General features: G+C 37.5%; 1 protein-coding gene across 1 annotated transcript in view; it reads right to left on the bottom strand.

The window, feature by feature from the left end:
- The window catches only part of LOC149302740 (neuron navigator 3-like), a 251,034-nt gene that overhangs the window by 223,171 nt on the left and 407 nt on the right, over window positions 1-27,456 (bottom strand). The gene's annotated exons all lie outside the window — the stretch shown is intronic.

Raw genomic sequence — 27,456 nt, 5'->3', positions numbered from 1 at the left:
TCCAGCATGACTATGAGGATCATGTACAATTTACCCCAAATCCGTGTTTATAATGCACATACAGAAGCTAAGTATTCTACATCCTTAAATCGTATTACAGGCAGTCCTACAATTTTTGCCCTGCCAAGCTACAGCAATAAACCAAATCGGAATATATAAAGACCAATGCACACTGTGCACACTGTGCAATTGCAAAAGAAATGACATTTATATTAAAATACAAAATTGATATACACAATCTCATTCTCTCTCATTGAGTAACAAAAATGTGGATTCAGTCATAGTTTAGAACCTACGTACTTTACCATGTCAACACTAATTAACACAAACATTGACCAATATGATATGATATAACCATGCTGGCTGATGAAGAGGCAATTATTGACATTCACAAAATTACATGTATATTTTCCTATGTTTTAGGCAAAAAGTTTGTATCTAAATTTGAGCAAGCAGGCTTTCATCAAGATCAAGCAGAATAGACTTACTCTGTCAAATTAACTCGCAATTATTTGACTTGGCATAGACTAAGAAGATGCCATGTAATGCATATTTGAAGTAAATCACATTGTTGGTTTGGTAATTAAAACCCAGTGTTACTATTGATAAATGTTGTTTTACTACAGTCAGTTTTTATATTTGAAAGTTCATTAGATGTAAAACAGTTGCTGTTATTTTTAATAATTAAATTGAGACGTACATGGTTATTTGTTTCATTTGATAACTTGCTAGCTTGCGACAGCTAGTTATTTTCTTTTTTGAATTCATGTCATACCTATACGGGAATTCCAGCAAATTCCAGTAGATGGCACTAACTACAAGCATTAGTAAGACAGGGCATTGGTAATATGTTATACATTCTAAGCACAAAATCTACATAGAATACAATTTAAAAACTGTGTGCTACCTCACCATAACATGTGACATTTCTAATGTTGGCTCCTCCCAAAACAATTACATTTATTTTAATTAAGCTAAATTATTAGATTTTTTGGTTTACATTAACCTATTACGGTACATATACATTTAACAGTTAGTTGTCTACGGGTAGGTCAGAATCCATTATTTGTAAAACAGAGCTTGATGTACATGGTTTGATCTATAAATGTAAGTTAACCCTTTCAATTGATCAAAATCCTTTAACACTACAATGTTTTACTCAAGCCTCAGGCAAAGTATAAACAGGATTTGCTAACTATTGTTAGTAGAAGTATTATTAAACACTCATCTACAGACACCAGACAAGCCAGAAGGCTTGCTTTTCCCTCAGAAATTGTTCCATAACTTATGTAATGCTAACTATTGTTGAAACTGAAAATATGTATTCAATATTTGAGCATAATGTAAAAATTGTTATAAAATATAAATACTAGCTACCTGAAAATAATCTGATGTTTGAATAGGTGAATGGCATAGGGACTGTTCAAATGTTCTGAAAATACCTATACCAGAGGTCATACAGTTCATTGAGCTATAATTAAAACTATTTTTTAATGATTATCTCTTAATTTTAAGCTTTAAATCAGATGAAGACATCAACAATAACTTTCCACTTTGATTTTCTTAATGAAGTTTTGTAAAGTAAGTAGTTAGTATTTCAGTACTGTATTTTAGGAACATGCAAATGAAGAGAAGATACAGAAGTGCCACCTAGTGATGATTTTAGGAAAGGCAATTGTACCACAAATAAATGTGAAAGGACAGTAGTAGTTACTACTGCTAGAATGAACTGTGATAATAGATCACACAATATATAGCATGGTTTCTGCGGATGAAAACTGGTAAAATGTTCTTTACATTAATTTTGTAATATAGATCAAGTCAAGCATTCAGCCATTAAACCAGCTGTTTTGAGCTTATCTTGCAACACTGATTGAGCTGACTAATGTTTAGATCTAGTAAATAATTTTAAAATTTTACCTAGGGGTTATTACGTGAAAGGCATTAGTTTAGCAAGCAAATTTATTTACTTTGAAAAACAATCTGACATATTTCCCAAATGCTACATTTTACAGTTTGCATATACTTAATAGACCTGTGTAAAAAAGGCAGCTGCTCAGGTTTGCCTTAGGGGCCCTTAGCAGCTTTTACTTGAGTCTCCTCAACAACCACCAGCGTCTGGAGCTAGAGGTCAGCAAGGTGCAAGAGGTCTGTGACAGCAACAGAAGAAACCTCCACCTTCTTATACTTTAGCTATACCTGGCAGGCAGCAAACCTACCACTGGATGCGTATTCCTATGGGCTGTCATTGTTGAAAACCTTGCTGCTGTTTAGAATTACCCACCTGTGGGTCCACTTCCATACAAATATATAAAAATATATATGTGTCTTTTAGAAAAACTTCATCATAAAGCAGACACTGTAAAGATCACACTATGGATTGGAGCCACTCACTTTCTTTGTACACTGTCATTAAAGGTAAAAACAACACTCCACAAAAAAAATCTACAAACAAATTGTTTAAAATCATTTTTTTGGTGATTTAATACCAAGGGAAAATGCTGCAAACTGGAAGTTGCCTTTAAACTGCCACATCTCATTAACTTCATCAAATACAATGTAGCTGACCTGGCTCTCCTCTTACAAAATGGCCATGTATTTGTATTAATGCAAACTTATGCATGCCGATCATACAACATCAGGCTGAAGATCCAGAACTCTATTAAGCTAGGCAGAAGCTATTGATGCAATTAACATGGGAAGGTCACAGGCTATAATTGAATTGTCAAAGCATGACTCATGACATTAATTGAGTTTTAAATGGCTTCAAATGAACAAGTCCCACAGTGGTCAAATCCCGTTTCAACTCTCTGACAAAACTACACAAGTAAAGTGATCATTGTTGGAAAGCCCCTCCAAGGATTCATTATTATATGCCACCAGTCTTACAATAAACCAGGAAAACCATCTTGGGAAATATCATTGAAAATAATATCTTATTTAGAAATTTGTGTCAAGATCAAAAGAGAAAAAATAAAGAGATTGACAACCTCTATCAAAATGGTACATTCAGGCTAAACCAGATTAGTGTGCTTGCTTTTGCTAATCCAATTATGCCACTTAATACAAAGCGTAAAGCATTTTGTGCAAAGAAATGATAATCAGAATTTTCCCTAGAATTTTTCCTGTTGAATTTAGTTAAAAAAGCCAAATTGTACTGTATATGTTCATTGAATAATGGAAGGAAATGGTTACAGGGAACAACCACTGACAAGATCTACTTTAATTGTACCTCACTTTTGAAATGTAGCACATTTCTAGTGACAGTAGCTGGGCAGATATTAGTTTTCACACTTTTTATTATGTTACAGAAAGACAGTGGGGTATGTTCACTTAAGTTGGAGTTGGCATGACATGTGGTTTCTACTTCTCCATTAATTATGAAGGGCAAACACTGCATATGCATTCTAACTAGAGGGGCTGACCTGGCCCTGTATAATGCATGCATCAATATGTGAGAGGACATCTCCATACCTGGGAACATCCCATGTAGACTATTCGGAACTCCCCCTCTTCTGAGGGAATGGCTTCGGGTGAGCTAGCAGTGACCCAGGTACCTGGGGAAGTAGTGAAACCCAGAGAGTTCCCAGGTTTGGAAATCGATTGATTGAACTACACCTTATACAGGACCAGCAAAGCTTTTTCTGCAGCAGAAGCTCATTGAGGTTGGACATTCATTATGTATAGTGAGGAGTCAAGGAGATTAGACTGAACAACTCTCCCTTTGGTGAATAACCGAGAAGGGCAAGAACCACACAGTTTACATTGACGTAGTGGATATTTGTTCACCAAACTGTGAATTATTAGTGAGTGCAGGTTAACATTTAATTTCACACAAGGGATATAGAGCAACCTAGTAAGAGAGTTGTATTCACTCTGCTAACGTATACCGTATTTGCTCGATTATAAGCAAATGCTCTGAAAAATACCCCTCGTCTTATAATCGGGTCGTCTTCTAATCAGACCTCAAATAGGTCTATGAGACTGAGATCCAGATCCCCTGCAGCGCTGCAGGGGACCTGGATCCTCCTGTCTTATGCCCCCCCCAACTTACCAGTGCTTCTGACTCCCCGGTGCCTAGCCGGGGCAGCGTGTAAAGGTCAGACAACCCCCGCTGCTAACCGCACCACCTTCCGGCTGCAGCGGAAGTTGTCTACACGAATCGCGTAGACCTCTACACGCTGCCACAGCTACGCACCGGGGATTTAGAAGCACCGATAAGTTTGCAGGAGGGAGGATGTTTAAATGGGGGGCATAAGGCATTTCTGTAGGCAGACTGCCCTATAAAATGCTTTTTAACCCCCTTAATGCCACTCTGCCTCCAGAAATGCCTTTCAACCCCCTATACGCCACTCTGCCTCCTGAAATGCCTTATACCTCCCTATATGCCACTCTGCACCATAATATATGTCTTTTAACCCCCTAAATGCCAGAGTGGCATATAGGGGTATAAGACATTTCCGGAGGCAGAGTGGCACATAGGGGGTCAAAAGGCATATCATGGGGCACAGTGGCATATAGAGGGTTAAAAGGCGTATCATGGGGCACAGTGGCATTAAGAGGGTTAAAAGGCATATCATGGGGCACAGTGGCATATAGGGGTGTAAGGCATTTCTGGGGCAGAGTGGCAAGCCTAGGGGCAGATGTGCATAACTGGGGGGGGCAGGTTGGAAAAAAAGAAAATAAAACCAAAATATTTTTCTCAATCCAAAAAAAATTCATTAAAACAAAATAGTTCACATAGTTTACATGATTTAACATTTACTGGTAAAACTTTTTCCTATAGAGTCGTCTTATATTCAGGCTTTTCTTTTTTTTCCATAAATTAATATTCAGATTTTGGGGGGTCGTCTTATAATTGAGCAAATACGGTATATAGCTTGGATGAAAGAGGAGATACAAGGACATTTGAATACATGAAGGAGGAGAAATGTATATAATGTAAATAAGTGGAACAGTTTCCCAGCAGGAGTGGTAGAGGTTAATACAGCAAAGGAATTTAAGCATGGATACGATTATATGGTTAGATGTAGATGAGACAAAGAAAAGATTAGGGTTTGAGTCTTTACTGTAAGGACACTTTATATGTCCTTTTTAAATGAAGACTTAGGTATTCCCTGTAAAAAGTAGATAGTATAAATTGTTATAAAGGCATTATTTTTGCTGCACGAACTCTGCTCCCTGCATTTTACACACTTCTTTGTTTACAGCAAAAATGCATCACATTTAGTTATGTGAAATAAATGGTGTGTAGCTTATTATGACACATCTGTTTCTGGGAGGAAAATAAAGGCTACAAAGATGCTGTATTTTCATACTTTTGTATGAAGATGTAAATCACACAAATCATCTCGTATATTAGACATTTTGTTCCAAAGCTGTTCTTTACTATGTGAAAATTTTTTAAAAAAAAACTCTCATATCCCAGCTTTTTCCACATGTTTTATTAAAACTGCCTTTAGCTTGTGCTTCTTGGTTTTTTTTTTAAATTAGGGATGTATATTTACATAGTTACATAGTTACTCTATACATACATATATATATATACATACATACATACACACAATAGCATTCAAAAGTTTGTGGTCACTTAGAAATGTCCTTGTTCTTGACAGAAAAGCAAATTGTAACCATTAAGATAACATAAAATGCATAAGAAATACAGTGCATATGTTGTTAATGTTGTAAATGACAATTGTACCCGGAATATATTTAAAGGAATATCTTCATAGGTGATATCTTATCGCTCCCATCACTCCTGTGTTCAAATGGTACGTTGTGTTTACTAAATGTCCCTTGTTTTCCATAAAAACAGCTAAGTGATCCCAAACTTTTGAACAGAAGTGTATAGTATAATGAAATATTTTTCATAGTACTGAAAGCTCATGCAGCCATCATCCTTTGTCATTGATATATGCCATTTGGCCACAAAAACCTAGTGGGTGTGTTGTTGGCAGTCACCAAATCGTGTGAGCCACATTTGCCATTGGTCTCTCTAATAAAAGCAGACTCCACTGTTTATTTCCAATAAAACACAAACTGGGTATGTCAGAATTCCATGGAGTTCCACAGAACATAGGAAATTGCAAGTTCATTATCATACAGTTTAAAAACTCATTTGTAATAGCATATTAAATTGGGACTGTATCATCAAAGTATCCCTCTGGGTTATTTTACCTAATTAGTAATACTCATGACATGTGACATTGAATTAAATAGCCACTGGGTCATACTTTAGTTTTTCTCAGATCAAATTAAATATTAAGCTTAATAAAACTAGTCACTGTTACAATTTAAAGACATCAGAATATGCTGGCCAATCTCCAGTAAATCATTACTTAAAAAAATTGTAAATAAATACATGCAACAGTAAAAATATTGCTAACTGGACACTATCACGTCTTGTAATATAGCTAAAATAACTTAATTAAAAGATAAGGGGCTATTTTATCTTGAATAACTGGAGCTTTTTGTGGGAAAACTTTATAGAACTTTATAATCAGTTTTGTACCTAGGTTGACCCCCTTCCCTTAACTATACCTTTATGTTTGGATATATATAAAGTGGATTTCCAATAATATATATACTGTAATACTATATATTTATTTATATATATATATATATATATATATATAAACATATTAGTATAGCTAGTTCTAAAATGTAAAACAATTAAAATAGAAGTTTGTTTAACAATTAACAAAATACATTAATATGTGATAATAATACATTACAAATAATAAAAGGCCAGAACACCCATCCCACACATCAAATTTAAAGCAGCAAAAAGTATATCAAATTTCTTAATGTGCAAATGTTATTGTTTTGTCTTGAAAAAAAGTTATTTTTAAAGAAGACAAGCACATTAAAAGATGCCCGCCTGCTTGCCCACAACTTTGTAACTGCCTCTACAGACCTTCCTGGAATACAGATGTCTTCACAACTTAATTTCTTGAAACTAAGTGAAAGGAAAAAAATACTACGGTACACAACAGTATATGCGATTACAACAGTTCTTGAGTCTCCAAGATCCATTCCTGAAATTCCTGTACGCACTTCAAATCAATTCAGAATATGCAGCATATTGTTAAAAAAGGAAGAATATTCTCTAATTTGTTTTAGAGACACCTAAAAACAATCCATGAGGGAAAAGCATACGGATATGCAATACAGCTTGCCGTCGCATAACATATATCCTATGGAATGTAGGATGATTTGAGCTTTATGCAGCATATGTGTCTGCGAAGTCACATTCACCTATTGCGATATCTCCACCGCATAAGGCTTATAGAACCGCAGAAGTATCCGTGGTGGGACGTTGCCCAAACGGACACTATGCGCCGGGTAGCTGTATACCAGAGCACCCCTATTCCATTAACATAGAATATGTTCATTAGTTCAAAATACAGCATTACAGTAGAAAAGAAAATCAAAACATGACAGTGCTAAAAGTCAATTATTAAGTACCTAAATGTGTTCATCTCTAAACCTGAACACTTTCAGCAGCAGAAAACAAAGTGATGACTCTGAAAATACACTGCTATCACCTCATTAATCTTGTTAATCAATAATGGCTGGTCACAACTTCAATGTGTTATCAATACAAGGACTAAACATCTCTTGCTATCTCAGTTTTAATTATCTTATCAAAAGTCAAGGATTGTTAATAAAAAGTGTGTAACTCATGAATAGGGAATACTATTTCCTCCCTTATACTTGACTTGGGCACCATATATTAACATACAGCATAAAACCAAACCTTAAATAAGACACAATAGACTTGAGGTCGTTGGAAAAGTGTAAGGCCACAGCGCTTTATTTCTGTGACAAACGCAAGAAATACATTAAGGACAAAATGAGATAGGTTATGCCATCAATAACATGTAAAAACCATAACCGTTGATAAATAACATTTTGTAGCGATATCCCTCCAAATACCAAACAGAATCCGTTGGGTCAGAACACCCTACCCTCCGAAAGATCCCCCAGTGACTGAACCCGTGGGGAAAAACACATTGAACATAAAATTTTGGCATAACAACCAATTTTAAATATAGCATACCTATCTCTAAAATTCCGCCGAAAACTACAGTCCCATAAAAGAAAAGGTGAAATAAAAGAAGGGGAGGGAGGGATTCACTGTTTTACAATGCTGGTCAATAGCATCTGACCAGTGGCGGGAAAGCGGTTCCCTAAATAGCTACCCAAACCCCTCCCAATAGGCCGAGCAACCCTACAGAACACCCCCCCAAAATAACCCCTTAAATCCTAACCTGGCATGCTTGCTGTTAATCTAGGCCCAGTAATGCAGCCCTTACTCTTAGTATCCAGGGCTTGTCTTATTTACCTTACTCCTTGTGAAATGTAAGGGAAGCATGTTTTCTGCTTTTGGTAGTATAAAATGTAAACCTGCTTAAAACGAAAATGATTGAGAGCACCAGATTATGACATGATATCTATTTCCTCATGTATTTGGCTTTGCATGTTAAGGAGTGTTTGGCGTTGTGCAACATAGATTTGGGCATGAGCAATGGAGCTGATCCAAACCCTCTACCCAGTTCACCAAGCAGAGTACCAGCCAAGCGGGATTTACCCATGAATTAAAAGAGAATACACACAAAACATATGCCAGATTGCCCAGCTCTAGCGCAATAGAAAACTGTAATGTCCAGTTACATTACAATGCAATAAGGTGTCGGAAAAAGCAAGCGGGGTGCTGGGTCGTATAGATAGTGGTATTTGTTGCAGGGAGTCAGGTGGTTCTGTCACTTTACAAATCTCTGCTCAGACCTCAGAGTGTATTGTGTACAGTGCTGGAGACCCCGTCTCCAAAAGGATATTGGCATATGAAGAGTGTTCAGAGGAGGGCTACTAAAATGGTTCATGGGCTACAGGATAAACCTTATAAGGAAAGACTAAAGGCAACGCAATATGTATAGCCTGGAGAAAAGAGAAGAGAGAGACGCTATATGAATATAGTGAGGGATAAACCTACCCTGAATATAAGATCAAGGACTACTTAAGACGGGGGGGGGGGAATATATATTGTAGCCTTGCTATAGTATTCTAGTAAAATAAGAAGCATACCCAATCTATTATAGTATTAAGGTCCTTCTATTTGACATGCCAGCGCTAAAAGAAACAAGCAATAGAGGCAATAAAGAACTCAAAAAGGTAATCCAGCTCCTACACTGAATTGATGGTTATAGGTAGAGCAAGGAGAACTTTTTTTGCATTGCAAATTACCCGAAAATACAGAATTAATCTCACTTTGTAAGCTTTACAAGGCATTAGAAAAGATTTGTATTGCTTATAGTTTCCTGACAGATGCGCTGGAAAACCATTATTTCCCTCATAAATATATACGTTTTTGTACATTTTACAACTTGTGCTGTTTAGAAATTAATTTAAAAAAAAACTGCTTCCACAAATATGCTTCACTGTAAGCTAGTTCTGGTTAATCATCATTTTAGGAACCTTATTTCGCATGGAATGTGATTTTATATTAGGAATGTGATCATTTTCTGTAGTCTACCAGCCATTTATTCATCTGTTCCATATAATTCACCTTAACCGTACCTTTGCTGGAAAGAAGAAATGAGATTCCAGGTTCGCCAACATAATCTATGTGCCCATTCAATGTAATATTTGTAATTTGTGAGCATTAGTCTGAAAGATCTGAAATAAGTAGGCCCATGTTATCACACCCACATTAACATTTTAATTTAGTGTTCTAGACGCACCAAATAGTTTTTTTTCTGATCACCAATTCAGCAGCTTTAACTGAAATATGAAGACCTGATAGAATTTCATATTTATGGACCAAATCATCTGCTTTAATAAGGATACATTTACCCCATTTTAATTAGTGTTTTTTTCACATCCAGTAACAAAGCTTGCATTAATCATAAATAACATCTTGGTTGACAATTAACCAAACATGGATTGTGGGAGGCAGTACCTTTCTGTTCTATAATGACACAAAACCTATAAAGAAACCACCATCTTATGGCCCTAGGAACAGCTAATATCATCTATATTGGGGAGGCTTGATCTGATTGTACTCTTGTCCAATATAAAACCTTAAACTGTGTTCATTTTAAAGCACATTACTTTTATTTTTGGTATTTTCATCTATTCTCTTCATCATCCAGTTCTAGGTAATGGCGATTTAGAAGTGTTGGTATACAACCTTTCACTGCTGTGTGGCATCTGGAAAACATTACAAAATAATCCCTAATATCATTTCATGGAACATGTCATTGTCTGCATCCATTTGAACAATAAGTGGAGTACATCAAATTCATTACATGTCTGTTTTTTTCCCCTGGTCTAACGTATTAAAACCTGCAGCAGACACTAGATTGCTGAATTCAGTACTTCATCTCTGGACAGCGCAGAGGATAATATTCAAGCATTTATCTTTCTGCTTTGCAGGAATAAAATATAATAGGAATCAATGAATTTTTACTGCCTTGCTGTCAAATCTTTTCCAACAGAGCTTCATTACAATGAATATGTGAAATTAAATTCAAACAGGCTGGATGGATCATTGTATTTTCATAAATGTACCATTCGCAGTTCTTTGGCAGAACATTGGTTATTGATGGATTGTTCGTATCACTAGCAAATTCACTTGCAAATTCAGCCTATTTTAATTTTAAAGACCCAGTGCATCATGTTTTAACTAATGCATATTAATATCGAAAATATAATTTATCATCAAGTGTGCTTTTTAATTCACTTTTCATTAATATTGACGCAAAAAAACTGTTAATGCACTTTAAAGAAAACACAGATTCTACTGTGGATTATGTTAACAAGTCAATAGATGGTACAATATACAATATATAAAAATTTTCTTAGTAAAAAAAACACTTAGTGGAATAGATATGCTGCCACTCTGCCCTCCCCCGAGACATGCTGCCACTCTGCCCTCACCCGAGACATGCTGCCACTCTGTCGACCCCACCCCCGAGATATGCTGCCACTCTGCCCCCAAGATGTGCACCCCCCCAGACTTACCAAAGCAGACTCCCGGGTATCTTGCGGGGCCGGCGGGAGACATCTGTGCAATACGCGTAGACAACTTCCGGTGCCGACACTTACGCCGTGGGAAGTGCCGGCACGGGAGATTGTTAAAGCGCATCGTGCAGACGTCCACTGGCTGCGGCGATGCGAGCGTAAATAACCTCTGCTGCCGGCACGTCTGCACAATTTGCTTTAACAATCTCCCTTGCTGGCACCGCCCCCGTGGAAAGCGCTGGCAGGGGAGGCTGTCTCAGCGTATCGGAGAGCAGGATGCAGGTCCCCTGCAGTGCTGTGGGGGATCTGTATCCTAACCCTGCTGTATCCTAACTGTATGTCCCGGGCGCCGGGCGCTAGAATCCGAATATAGGCCGCACTCCCACGTTAAAGACTTACAGTGAGGGGAAAAAGTGCAGCCTATATTCGGGCCAATACAGTACATTTAAAAAAATTATATATATATATATATATATATATATATATATATATATACACTAAATTCAAATAAACCATTAACATTTTACTTATACATACAATTAGTGTAATTAAACACTTTAATGCATTCTAGATACTGAAATACTGTCATACTGAATTTGACAAGTCATGACCAAGCAGGTTTAATTCACACAGTTTGTAAAGGTTATTTCCCCCCTTTTGGGTCACCTATTCATAAATTAACATTAGCTGCTTAACAGAAAGAAAATTCAAGTTGCCACAGCAACAGTAGAGTCTGATGTATTTCGCATTGCACTGGGAGAATGAAGCCAGTAATTAAGAGTAGGTAAGTCTTTTTGCTTCTTTCAATTGTAATTAATTTTATTTAATGACTAGTTAATTTAAATGTATGGCCAACTAAATGTATGCTTAACAACATTCTCACTTTGGTATAACTAATAGCAGTGCTCAGGATTATTGTGTTAGAAAGCCCAATCTTATGTTATGGTTATAAAGGTTCTGTTAGCAGATCGTACGCAAGAACAGCAAATGTGTCTGGCAAGATGCAGTCCTTAGTAATTAACCTTGCCCTGTCTCTTTTTTAATTTTATGCATGGTTAGTTTGCAGTTAAAGAATTTTAATAGCCACTTGATCAAAACAAAGCATTGTCTATTTTCCTTAAACTAAAATCCATGGCGAATAATGTGAAAAGCAGAGCCCAAAGTTATATTAAAACTCAATTATCACAACACATTTTATTCCACTAAGCAGGATTTAAAGCAATTAGTTAAAGGGCATACCTGTTCGCGATCTAAAACCAGTTTGGTATTAACTATTAGAGATAATGGATATGCAGCTCCCTTGCAGTATGGTGTAATCACTGCGATCCAAATTAGATTAAAAGGAATTATTTTACATATAAACATAAGTAGTAAGTTTGTTTAAAATAAATAAGCCCTTCTAGAAAAATCGCCAATATGTACAAAACATGTGTATGTGCTTTACTGGACCAAGAAGATTCTTGTAACTGTAAAGAAGGGAATTCTGATGTTTTTGAAAGTTTGTAATATTACAGCGCAGACACTAATCACAGTTCCCACATTGGCTGTATGATGTAATATCACAGCATTATGCTTTATTACATCACAAGGGGTAAGGCACCACCTATACATCTGCCCCAACAAAGCTGTTGTGGTGGCAGTTCCCCGCCACCTTCATAAACTCTCTTTATTTCTTGTTAAACTTTTTAGAACCCTACTTTACACTTTTTAGTTCCATCTGGATTGTACATCACCCTACTCAACAACTGCATATTGAATTGCTCCAACCAAATCTCACGCTTTCCAATGTCCGATGGCATTGGAGTGTACATGACTTAAAGGGAGAGGTGACACAACACGGCGTTTCGACACTTGTTGTACAACCGATAGCTGGGACGTAATCCCAGTTACGGGGTCAATTCTACAAATCCAGGACTGTTGGCGGGTATGACAACATTGGAAAAGCACTAATGAAATTTCAGATGTTTTAAACTATGTAGCAATATGAAGTTTCTAACTCAATAATAGTAATCTTTTGTAAATGCCATTTGTTTTTAGACGGTTTTTATGTTCAAAACAACCTCTATAGCATTCATATTTCTCACAACAACCTATAGGGAAATGTGAGCGACGTGAGGCAGCCCCTGTAGCTCACTAAGTAACCACACAATCTATTTCAACGTAACACAGACATTGACGGCTTATCATCGAGGAACAGCATGTCATTAGCGCTGTGAGACAAAAAAAAGAAAATGTAATGTATTTCTGCTCTTACAATACTTCAGTGAAAAGGTGCTTAAAACAGTACAGCAGACAGAATATTGTCAGTAAAATTTTTAAACCACTCAGTGACTTTAATCAGCCAGCCAGGGCGCCTAAATTACCATTTCAACATTCTAGTCTGGCCATTAAGGACTTGTGTGATTTGTCGCAGCTTGTGATACAGTTTAATGGACTTACGGGAGAGTTCTTCAAAAGCGTAATTGTGTGAGGGAAATGACAAAACGTGGCAGCCTTCAGTCAGTCGAGAATTTCTGGCTGGTATTGTGAAGCGGATATTTAACCCCTTAATGACAAAGTGCATTGTTTTCAATGGGTTTAGGGACCACCCATTGTCATTAAGGGGTAAAAAAACCCTGCAAACTTTTCCTGCAGTTAAAAAAGATCAGTATTTCTATGTTTGTGTAGGTCATAAAAAAAAATGTAAGCCACATTAAAGATTTTCTTTAAGTCAAAAACAACTGAAAGGATGGGGCTGCCATGCAGAGTGGTTTTTTTTTTAAGAATAGAGAACATCTAAATGAAAATGTAAGGTTGTGTTTTAGCAGGTTGATCCAACATGTTTTTCCCAAACAGTAGTTCAAGATGCGCCAATTAGTTGTGTGTTGTTCTTTCTTAAAACCGAACAGTAACTTGTAAAAATATTCCTTTTCTGTATGCTATGCTTTGGAGCACAATGTATGGCTCACACATGGGTATTATGAACTCATTATGTCTAGGCTACAGAAGCCAAGAATGGGAGAATAATTTACTTTGACTGTAATTGAAATAGCTCAAAAGCAAAGCTCAAATTAGATTGCATCAAAGTAACAGAAAAAAAATAATAGAATCTTTTTTTTTTTTAAATCCCTTAAAAGAAAATCACTTTCAGACGCATTTATCGTAAATTACCAGTTGAATAGCAGGCAGCCTTGCCAATGACCTTGCTTATTGGCTTATACAGGTCACCATCGTTCCCCTTCTGCTACTCTCTGTGTTACATTCTCTTTCACAACTGCTGCTACCGCTTTACAACAACACTGGCCTCATACGTTTGTGCTGCTGTATAATTATTTAACACAAACTCTGTTTGATGCTGTCTTTTTCCACACACCACAGATAAGTCTGCTATAAAGATTTCTTCATTTTTTATTTAATCCCACGGAACCTTGCTAAGCTTAGAATGCCCCCAGCCTCAGATAAGCTTCCAATTCAATCTTTAGGTAAGAGCTGTCCACTGAGCGGGGTCGAGTTTGTCCAACAATGAGATACGCAGTACCCCAAGGTGAAAATTACCTTACTAAAATCTTTAATGCCAGTCCATGGGTAAAATGATGGACCCAATATAATTTTCTTTGCACTACTAAAAATAGGTCATTCACTGTACTAATTAATTCCACCTGCCTAGCTTTATCATCACACAATCATACTGGCCAATCATATATACTGCATGATCTTCTGTGTTTATAAAATAATGCCAGTTCCTAGTTTCCTCTATTTTTGTACTATTTTCTCATGCACAGTCATTTAAATCTCACACTCTATGGCTTCACAAGTCTTTTAAAAGCTAAAAAATAAACTTTCCCCTAAGCAATACCTCATGAATATAACATGAGTCTTATTTCTGTTCTTCACCTGTGTCTACCATGTGCCGCATCCTTTCTTCATAAATTGGCTTTACAGCATTGGGTGGAATGGTCCAGAACAAAGAGAACATATGCAGGGCCGGCCCGACAATGGAGCCGAGTGGGGCAACCGCTCCAGGCGGCACTTTTGAAGGGGCGACACTTTGCCGCCCCAAGCCCTTTTTTTTTTTTTTTTTTTTTTAAAGCGAGAGAAAGGGGCGCTGAGTGGTTTTCGCTTACCAAGGTGTCAGTACCCGCTCGGCGCCCCTCTCTCTCTCCTCTGCGGCGAGTCTCCCTGTTCGGTCTCGGTGCCGGCTTGTAATGCTGGGTGCCGGAAGATTTCTGGCGCTCAGTATTACAAGCCGGCACCGAGACCGAACAGGGAGACTCGCCGCAGGACTGCTGAAAGGTAAGTACAAGGGGGGGGGAAGGGTAGATAATGGGGGGGGGGGGGCGGCAGGGACAGAGGGAGAGGAAGGGTAGATAAGGGGGGGGGGGGGCGGCATTTTAAAATTCGCCCCAGGCGGCATTTTGCCTTGGGCCGGCCCTGAACATATGTAATGAATTATTATTATTTTTAAACATGATTAGTAGTCTGTTCACAAATTATAGAACACTGAAGTAGAACAGATATTGTACCTAAATAAATCTAGGGAAGTGAGGAATAAATGGCATACACAAGGATTATGGGAGCCAGGACTAGCAATGACCTTAACATTCAAAAACTTAACCCTAGTTTCTGGAACATGTGGAGGTGGTAACCCATTGAGGAACCACTTGACATTACCTGTGCTCTGAGGTTATAAACTTCTTCTTTAACAAAAAAATAATATTGATGTGTGCCCAGGCTGCCCTGCTAAGAAACATTTATTCAGTAGGTTTCTGGACCTTGGAGAGCATGTGATAGTTGCCTGGGGTTTTCCATATTCAGCTGTGAAAATACAGGAACCCACGTCTTATTATAAACCTGCCAACCCTCACAGAAAGCCATGAATCTAATTCCCCATCCTGACAGTGGAGCTGGTCTCAAAGGTTAAAAGAACAATGTATCATTCTACAGCACCTGTCATGCTAGCCTTCTGTCTATGACAAAAACACATTTTAGTTTAGTTGAATGACCTGCAGCCTAGCATTGTCAAGGGAAGCAAAAATGAAAAAGTATACCTCATTACATCTACTAACAGTAAGAAGCACTGAACAATACACATTTTACAGAGACTTTCTTTCCAATTTTAAAATCTTGAGGATGCAGCGGACCAGAATACCCCCCAGCAGCTCCATGGGGTAAAATAGTCCTTTAAGTTTAAACATTTTATACAAATTGAAAAGCAAAACAATTGCTTTACATTTTAGTTAGTGATTTTGATAAAAGTAGTGCTTATTTTTGTCCATTTTAAGATCATTTTAAACCATAGTGAAAATATATCTGTTTCTACAGTATCATAAAAAGTAATACCATATATTTCAAAGTCTTAAATATTGCTTTACTTAATGTCATCTCTCAACTGTACATTCAAATGAAGAAGGAAAGGGCATTTACACAACCAGGTTTTGAATGACTAGCGTATCAGCTGGGAATCTGTGGAATATTAACGGCAGAAAAGGGCATTATAAGTATAAATTATCTAGTGCTTGTGTCCCAAAATGGTTGGGATTAGTTAAAAAAAATTATAAGAGAATTCTAATCAAAATACCTAATTATTGTTCAGAAATGCAAAACACTTACGGCACCATTATTCTGCCAAAACAATGAGCTAAATGTTTAATTACACTAACAGAATATAAAGATGTTATTTCAGTCTGAGTATGAGTGTTTGTGTGGTATATTTCCATGGTAAGTCTGGTGCTGGTCGCATCAAACACCAACAGAATGTTATATATAACCATTATGGTACATCATTCTAGTACAGTTCATGGGATCTCACCTCTTCTTCAGAGGTTGCTAAAGGGTTTGTAACGCTTCACTGGATCATTATAGTCTCTTCCTAGAGACTACCCTAAGTGAAAATCACAGTACAAATACAGTGTTACAAAAATACAATGAATACAATGTTGTAGGGTAGGATTGCAACTAGTCCACAGAATATAACGTATGTAATAGCTTAAAACAGGGGCGTCCAACATGCGGCACATGCGGAACCTCGAGGTGCGGCCCACGTGAGATCGGCAGCCAGGCTCATAAGAGCCCTGCTGCTTACTTGTGGGAGGGTCCATTCTCTGCTCCAGTCCTGCTTCCTCTGTGGGGAGAACGAGGGAGGCCGCGCCCCCTGCTGAAGTCTGTGAGCAGCATCGAGAGCTGTAGAGCAGGTAAGGGGATGGGTATGAATGAGTATGTCTGAGGGAATGAATCTGTGAATGAATGAATTTGTGTGTGTGTGATAGCATGGATGTGTAAGTGCTGGAACCTAGGCATGATGGGACTATGATTGCTGTTAGCAATCACACTCCTATCATGCCAAGTCAGCCAGTACATGCTGAAACCTGGCTAGCTGCCCCCCTTGTGTATTGATGCTGCCAGTAGTATGGGGTCTGCACTTACAGCCACCCTGTACCAGCACGTATTGGCTGACTTGGGATGATAGGAGTGTGATTGCTAACAGCAATCTGCTAACAGCAATCACAGTCCCATCATGCCTAGGTTCCAGCATTTACTGGTTGCCTGGGTATAAAAAGAGTGTGTTTGCTGTTAGCAATCACACTCCTATCATGCCAAGTCAGCCAGTACATGCTGAAACCTGGCTAGCTGCCCCCCTTGTGTATTGAGGCTGCCAGCAGTATGGGGTCTGCACTCACAGCCACCCTGTACCAGCATGTACTGGCTGACTTGGGATGATAGGAGTGTGATTGCTAACAGCTAACAGCAATCACAGTCTCATCATGCCTAGGTTCCAGCATTCACTGGTTGCCTGGGTATAAAAAGAGTGTGTTTGCTGTTAGCAATCACACTCCTATCATGCCAAGTCATATTGTTGATTTTTTTTGTCCAATTTTGGTGTGTTACTTTTAATAAAAGTGTGGTTACACACTAAAATTGGACAAAAAATACAATGCCCAGCCAACCAGTACATGCTGTAATCTGGGTATGCCTGAGATTGCTGTTAACAATCATAATATATAATTTTTTGTACAATTTTGGTGTGTAACTTACTTTTATTAAAAGTGTGTGTGGGGGTCATTTTCAGTTTCGGCCAAGTGAACCCTGAATTTTCGGTTTTGGTCCAGAATTTTCATTCTAGTGCATCGCTAAAATAAATAGAACTATTTTATTTTTACTTATCCAGAATCCTGAATTTGTAGGCCCAGAAATCCCAGAAATCAGTGAGAGGAAAAGTAAAGGTTTTGTGTCATTTACTTTATTTTAATCTGCATATCTTATTAAAGGCCATATTTTCTCTCAGTGAAAAATGAGTGCGGCCCGCGCACGTATACAATTCTGATGAAGTGGCCCACTGCAGATAAAACTTGGACACCCCTGGCTTAAAACAAAGAAAGCTGGTTTCTCCATCTATAAATGTCTTCTTCTAAGGCTGATTGTCCATTTCAGCTCATTGCCCTTTGGCTTAGCTACACCCTGAATAACATTTTTGTGATTAGCTGATACTTTGCCAGTGTAAACTCACCTATGTCAATGCATAATATTCTCCTTTTTATACCCTCTAATGTAACACACATCTGTCCCTCAAATTCCCTCAGATATTGTAAGCTGTAGCACCCATACATTGTTTTTATTTAAAAATAGCCTTAAAGTGCACATTCCCTAGTAGGAAGAATGTAAAGCACTGCATGATATCTTGGACACAGTCGGATCGAGCTACAGCCAAGCTGGTTCATACTCCTTCACTATAGAGTTTTGGTCCTCATCCTTCCTTCTTCAGCTTGGGCTCAAGCCTGGGCTTTGGCTTGTCCAAAGTAGTACCAACACCTAGCTCACTCTTGTTGGAGCTGTATAAATAAATGATGATGATTGATAACTAATATCAAGTACCATTCACTACTGCTGTACACATATCTTTGATATTTTATTTTTGGTTTTACATCTTCTCGTAGCTATCAATTATACTATATTCTTCTTTACATAAACTCATATCCATTGAACATTGTGATATTTTACTAAATCCATAAAGTGGCTTTTAGTTCTGAAACATGTTTGTATCTCTATTCTGCTATTATGTAATATATGCAAAAAAAATTACTTTAACCCCTAGATAGCCACTCTCATATGATGTAAGTGTTTGGCAATGTGGGCACAGGAGTCCAATCACTAGCCCACCTTCCTGCAATCTCAAAATGAACAAGCGAGCATTCAGTTATACTTGGAAGCCTTGCATGTATAATCAAATGCTTGGCCTCCAAGGAAGGGAGGGGAAATGTCATTGATTTGTTAGTGAGCAACATGCAGTGTCTCTCTAGAAAAAAACAAAAAAGCTCTGATCACTGTCTGTAAGCCGCAATCAGTAAGGTGTATAAATTTGTCGGCTTAGTGTAGCTACTGGTTTCCATAGTAAACAAAAAAAAAGGCTTCTGCATGCTGGCAGCTGGTCTGTTTTAGGTCCATCTGTCAGTATGTCAACAATAGATTATGAATCAGGACATTGTGATGTACATGTAACTACCATACGTCAAATCTCCTCCACTACCATACGTTACTTACGGCAAGCGCATTAGCTTTATTACCCAGAACATGATAATGTTGAGATTTCTGCAATCCATAGCAGACCATTTTGCAGCAGTAGCCTATAGCAAACAGGTTTACACCAGGTAATCCCATTAATCAGAACACACAAAAAAGCCAATGGATACATATATGGCATGCAAGAGAATCCACTATGAGATTTTCTCAGCCAAAAGAGCAAATAGAGCAGATAAGGCCCTATAAACATATATTTCTCCAAGTTTTGCTTTTTGGAAAATACCACTTTATACATAAATTCATTCTGAAGTGTCAAAACAAAAATTACAGACACAGATGAAAAAGTATGAGAGAGGAGGTCATAAACTATGTTATCAGCAATACGATTTTTCTGCTGTGTCATAAATTTCAGGCTTGTGAGGTGATATATTTGGAGTTATTGAGGACAACGCTTTTGCATGTAAAATGCATATTTGTGTATCCCTCAGGAGATGTCTGTTGTTTCCCTTTTTCAAAACTGACAGGAAAATTGAAGAAATATTATCACTGCTTTGTTTTAAAGAAACATGCACAGATATTTCTATACCATTTCCAGTGAGTTGTTGCTGCACCAGGGTTTCACCAGGGTCTCTGGGTCACTATCTTCTTTCTTCGGGGCAGGGGAGGGGTGTTTAGCCATGCCCACTTCCCCACCCAACTAGCCCTGCTCTTGTCCACATCTGACCCCACCCTCACATGCCTAGCCTCACCCACCATATAGCCATTTTCTGAAATGGGAGAGTATGATGATAATGAATTATTCACACCATTCTACATAAATAATTACACTGTCTTTTGCGTTCGATACTGCAGAAACACTATAACAACGCAATTATGTTGTGAAGAACATTACAGAAAAATTATAATGTCTAGTAATTTAAGGTATAGAGTCCTCCAGAAGCATAATTATAGTCCCTCTGATCTTCATTCTTACATGAATCAAAAGGGGCCTTAGAAATATCAAAGTGTAGGTCAGGGACGCAGTTTCAGCCTCAATAATTTAAGAGGCCTGTGATGTAATATCTCTCATTAGTAGACATGGATTTCAAATCAAAGGGAAATAGCTTACATGGAGAATTATTATCCTTTAAAATCAGTGAGTGGATAGGGACAATTAGGTTAGCATCACACAGCTACCAGAGGTAAGCCCAACATTAGAGCAAATATTCACATTATTTTGCTTACGAAACTTTTCATATTCATTCTGTACTTACATTACATTTCATATATTGGTTTTGGAGATGTTTCATTTCAAATTTCACTTTGTGGAAGCAGAGGTCTGAAACCAGAGCGGCACCAGATAGCGGTATCTAATCAATTCCCAGCACTCAAGTACTCTTCTCTCTACTCATCCATCCTTACGAATGCTGCATAAACCAATCAAAAACAGCACAACAGGGCAGAGATATGATGATGGGGAAGAATAGTCATCCAGATCATGAGGTGGGGAAGTTAAGATAACTCTCTCCAAGGAACACAGATAAGGTGTGTTTTATAAAATGATAAATCTTCTTTAATATACATAGTTAAGTATTTGACATTTTGGAAGTCTTTATATCCAGTATATTTTTTTCCGCTATTTGCACCTCCATTTATCAGCTCATTATTTCATGTACTTACATGATTAATAATAAATAATATGGAAATAGTTATGGAAATTCCAGGCTATGAATGTTTATTTGGTCTAAAATTGAAGAAAATTAGTAGAGCTCATCTTCCACAAATACAGCTACCTACCAGAGCTATGACCATACTTAGGAACTGAAAAGCTGTATTTGGATAGTGGAAGGCCCACAACGGCTTAGACAGTGATGCCAACACATTTGTAATAAAAGCCGTGCAGCAGTTACTAACAGCCACAGCAGCATGAGCCTCACTTAAAGAATGTTTTCAACATTTGGTTTGATCCATTACTGATGAAGCAGCCAAGTTCGACATCCCCATCGTTAAAAGCAACAAACACACTGAAGACATTTATAGAGATAATGATAGGCCAAAAACATACCAAACCAAAATATATAAACAAATGGGAAGGTATGTTCAGGGCCCACATTTCTTCTCTGTGTTTGGTTATTGAATTGTTCCACCAAGCACAACTGGCCACCCAAAGGACACCCACGGGACAAGCCCGTTACTAAACCCCTTTTGGCTGGTGGACCACAGCTACCTGCCCACACACAACCAGCTCTAGCACAAGAAACAGACCTTACCCATCTTAACCACAGGGAGGGAGGGAGAATGGGGAGATTTCAGATAAAAGATTCAGATGAGAAAAGAGAAGCCCCAGATGGGAGCATCCTGTTATACTATACACCACGCCTTCCCATAATCACCTCCCTGAAGCTCATCCCTACTGTACACAGCAAGACACAGACATAGATTAACCTCTGTCTTATCGGAGGATGTCAGTTGCACCCAGTGATAATTCTCTTCCCATCTATACGGTGGTCAGTCAGCTCTATCCCAACTGAGAAACTGCTTAAGGGCTAAAAAACTCCAGAGCTTGTGTTTCTTTACAAAATTTTTAACAATCTTTTTATGTGAGTTTAGATATGGCAGCTCCAGAATTTTTTGGTTCTTTAAGGCATTGTACCTATACACATACATTCATTTTTTATTACTAAATAAATACAAATATGGGTTTTCATTGAATTGCACTGTTTCTATTTGGAATACACCATTGATGGTGTTAAATCCTGCATGATAGGCCACTTGTTCATTGTGTGATTGTTTCCCTTTAATATACACTCTAGGAGAAAATTTGTTGGTTCGCAGATAGGGTATAATGCAGACATTTTGTATACGTTAGTTAGTGCCAATGGATTTTATACAATAACATAGCTTTCAAATATTTACTTAAATTGGGTTGCATTCTAAAATGACTCACAAATACATAATACTTTCTAAATTGCATATTAACGTGGAAGACCAGTGTCTGCTGAGTGTGTTTCAATAGAAAATTTCACTAAATCATTCAGGAAGTACGTAAATATCAAGCAACAAAAGAAAGCATTCAGTCCTGGAACAAAATATGCCCCAACAAACCAGTATTTATCTCAATTACATGTCTTTCTGCCAATATAAACAGCAGTTAAAGAGCTGAAACAAACATACAGAGACAGCACTCTATTAGAGAACTCAGTCCTTATTGAGCAAATTTAAAAATGTCCTACATGGTGAAGCGTAGGCATGTTTTCAAGGTTTTCTTTTCTCATGCTGAAAACAATCTAACACTAATGGAATTTAAGAGGCATTATTTCAAGAGAGAGTGCTGGTACCTCTTATAGGGCAACATAGAAAAGATTTGGTCACATAAGCTTTTGGGACCAAAGAAGTCTCTTCAGATGGAATACACACAAAGGAACGGTTTCTAAGGCCCTGAAAACTTATGAGAATCTACATCTTTATCTGTGTTGGCCCAATTAAAGAAAATACCTTTGAATACAAAATCAGTGGTTCATATATATATAGAGAGAGAGAGAGTAGAGGTTGTAGCCGTATTAGTCCAGTGGTGTCAATATCAAATAACAGTTGGAATCTTGTGATAATACCTTTTTTATTGGACTAACAGAATTTTGGAATGACAAGCTTTCGGGAGAAAGGGAGAAGAGCTCCAATAAAAAAAGGTATTATCACAAGATACTTATTCCATCTGTTATTTGATATATATATATATATATATATATATATATATAAATAAACAAATACAAAAAGGAAGCACTCACCCGAACTAGCATTAATTATAAGGGGGTGCAGCTGAAGACCAAAATCATACACAATCTCTAAATCAGCGCACACACATCAAATAGATTATAAACTCTCATGACTGTAGTTAAAACTACTTAAAACACCTTTCTAAGATGACAAAATTGGAGTTTTAGTCACATTATATTATGCTAAGCCCACCACTACGCCAAAGTACTCCAATGTAGGTGGGTCCTAACCTAAATACTGTTGCTTATATGGCGTAGTGGTGGGCTTAGCATAATATGGCCATATAATGTGACTAAAACTCCAATTTTGTCATCTTAGAAAGGTGTTTTTAAGTAGTTTTAACTACAGTCATGAGAGTTTATAATCTATTTGATGTGTGTGCGCTGATTTAGAGATTGTGTATATATATATATATATAATGGTTTAGTATAGTAGTTATGCCCCTTTATACCTGTGTTTCAGTTTATTATCTAGTTTATGGCCACAGCCTAGACCCTAGGTTGTCTACTTGCTTCATCCATTTCTACCTGGTAGAGTCTCCCAGTGGCTACATGGACAAGTGTGCAATGTCCCAACCTCAGGGTCATATGTTCAAACCCTAAAGAATAGACTATAGACGCATGGACCAAAAACACGTTGGACAAATTATTTGTTTTGTTTTTGGTCCATTCATTTTTGAACAACAAATCTTGTGTCCTGCCTTTTTCAGTTCAAACCCCTAATTTTTTTAATTGGGAAACAAAATACATTGTCACTCACCCTTATTCACACTTTTCACTCTCACACTCTCTCAATGTCTCCCTACCTTCTCCACCTACCACTTGTGTGTCCCGTCTCCTTTTCCCCAGGGGAAGTGGACGAAGAAAGAAGAACAAGAAGAGGCAAGACAAGAAGCGTAAAATATTATACATAACACGTTTGAGATGCTCAACCAAGAACACACCGACACTTTATAACCTGTTCTGCGGGGTGTCCCTGCTTGGAAGTTTTAGCTCTCTTGTGCCATTACAGTAGGAAAGACCCATTAACATATGAACACAGAAGAGAATCCCAGCACGCCAAACAGCTTCCAATCCTTAGGTTACTTTATTCAGAGAAAGCAAAACAAAAAAAACCAACGTTTCGGCCGTCCCTTTTTTCCTGCTAGCACCCAGCTTCCTGGGAGTTGAGTGCTGAACCTTTTTTTTTCTATTAACATATGAGTCTGATCCTGCCCCAAGGGCAGTCCAGATCCAAAATTTGAGGCTAATTTCCCCTGTACGAGGGAACCAACAAACAAGACATGAAGCAGAGCTGCAGAAAAGGAGAGAAGGGCATGGAAGCAGTTGGCAGAGAAAGTAGAGACATAATGAAAGTGTGGAAGAAAAAACATTCTGGAAATTTTGAGCTATTTTGTATGCAGTGTTCTATTTTAATTAAGGGTGTGGTGTGACAATATTTAATATAAGCGAGGTCAATTATATAACTGTATATATAGAGAGAGAGAGAGTTGGCAAGTTTTATTAAAATTACAATTTGTATGAATTCCAAATAAACAAGTCTACTATAGGACTTGACAGACTTCTACTGATAAATATAAAGTGTTTCTGGAGGCTCCAGAGCAGAGAACCTTCAACTGGATTGAAACCGAGAACGTTCAATTGGATATCACAGTTGGGAGTAAATCAGTTATGCATTCATGACTAGTATGTAAGTTCCATCCTAGACTTGTTTTAAGCTGTACAAACCTTATCTAAAGAACATATATGTGGTCACTATGAAAAAATATATTGATGAGACGAGTTGTGGGATGTATATGCTTATTTATTTGCCTGGCTATGACAGAGACAACTCTATTAAAATATAGAAAACTAAAAAATATAATAACAGATGTCTGTTTAACTTGAATTATATTCACATTCTTATGTTCAAAGTGTTAACTAAAACTGGCTGGCCGATGGGAATGTGACAAAAATGAAATCAAGACTACACTAGCAGTTAAGCTCGTTAGTTTGGTAGTTCAAACTCTTGATGAACTGGACCTTTAGCTGCAGGGCACATGCGTCCGTGATCTTTAAAGTAACTATGTGATTCATTAAAGATCACCTAACTAAATATTTATTTCTGTGATATTTACAGCAGATCGTTTGAAAGCCAATTACATGAGCAATTATTTCTTCATTATACATTTATTTGGCCTGAGCTAATCAGAGATAAAGTCAAAGCTACTATTATCATCGTCAAATGTGACCTGCCTGTGCACCTGACCATGTGCTAAAAATGGCTTGGCTAATGTGTAAATGAATGACTTAATAGGATTTAACATGCTAAGATGCAAAAAGATAGAACAAAGTGGGAGAACTGTCACCGTCGGGGCTCTTAGCATAAGTAAATTAATTAATTCATTATTTAAACTACCTATAACTGCTGTATTTTGTTTCAATCTGTGATTATGTTTTGGAGAAACGTGTTTTAATGTCAATCACATGGAAGCTGAGATTTGTCTCTAAGGGTGATAGGGCCGGTGTTGCCTATACCGAACTTCTCTCTCTGCCCTTCCTGCCACCTATACCGTGGCTGTCTGAACCAGCAACGTACAGGACTAATCCTGCATATCCTGGAAAAAACACGTAGCCAATTACCTAGCCAATAATTTTTACTAAATTTGGTCTTTTTCTTTCAATGGCTAACAGTACCACTTTATACATTTTTCCTAAGAATTATATTATAAACATATTCCAGGGAACCAGGAATGATTACCAGGTCTTCAAGTCACTATCTAACCAGGCAGCCAGACATTTGGCAATGCTTTATACCCTTCCAACTAAACATAGATGTTGATGCAGATTAAAACCATTTGTCCCATCTCATCATGGAGTGAATGATTCCAGAATTGTATAACCACATAATTATTATTTCCTGATATCCTACAAAACAGCCATGCACACCAAATACTATTTAATTAATAACACATTTTTAAAACTTCACCAGCAGACTTCTAAACTCAATTATTTTTCACACCTTATTTCAGTAAATAGCATATATTTGCCTCTTACTCCAATTTAAACATTTTAATTGGCATTTTTTGGCACACTAGCAATATAGAAACAGAGTAAATTGACCTCTAATCTGCAACACTTTTCGGAACATACTTCTTGTGATAGGCTGTTGCAAACCAGCAACGGCAAAAATAAAAAGTAATGCAAAATAAAAGCCTTCCAAAGACAACTTGTAATGAATTTCCGGGTCCAGCATTTACAGGTATATGTATAAGAACAAAATAGTACGTTATTATTCCCATTTCTTTGTATGCATGAAATCATCTTTCGGTGACAGTCATGGCAGCTGAAACTGTAAAGCTCAAATGAAATTGTAATTAACTAGAACAAAAGCAGAGAAAATACAAACCAAGAACAGATGTTGCATATTAACTGTTCCATCTGCAGTTCTTAGTATTCTAGCCTCCCTTATATTGGGTCAAGGTTAGACATTTAATAACAATTCAATGAGTTATCTGTACCATACCGTTATTCACACTGCGCTGGGGTTATCTAATAAAGCTTCTCTTTCAGCTTTCCTGAAAAATATACATGCTGAGACCTTTCAGACTTTCCTCATATTTATATCATGTATTCCATGCGCCATTTTGGTAGCCTTCTTTTACTTTGGGCCCTCTAGTATAGTATATAATACTCTAGATGAAGCTTCTCTCTGGGAGCATTGCCTCTATTATATTCTGGCTTGTGTTGCCAACTGCTTTGTCCAGTTTGCTCCTTAAGTCATCAGAAATATTTTTTTCAGAAATCGTGGTATTTTGTATACCTTTTCTTATACTATACTATCTTATACTATTCGTATAAAGCCTTCTCTCACCCAAGTTAAGCTTACAAAGATTGTTTGCACAGATATCTGAAGCAATAACATTCTATCCCTTACCAAATGTTTGCAATATAGCACTTTTAACACAAGGACCTCAACACACTCCATACTCACGCACACACATAACAGACACAAACCATCCTGTCTTTCATTCTTTTGTACCCTGTCCTCCATCATTTATGTATTCTGACTCTCACCTTTTTCATTATATCCCCCCATTTCTCCAATGTTAATGCTGATACAGGAAGAGCCTATTCCCCGGTTATCCAGTATGTGGAGCATGATACATGTGTCTCCTCCATCATAGACTTCTGAAATGTTTCTCCT

Source organism: Sceloporus occidentalis, unplaced genomic scaffold (genome assembly GCF_023333645.1).
Source record: "Sceloporus occidentalis isolate IW3139 unplaced genomic scaffold, rSceOcc1.0.p SCAF_17, whole genome shotgun sequence".
NCBI lineage: Eukaryota > Metazoa > Chordata > Lepidosauria > Squamata > Phrynosomatidae > Sceloporus > Sceloporus occidentalis.
This window is presented reverse-complemented; position numbering and strand designations above follow the sequence as displayed.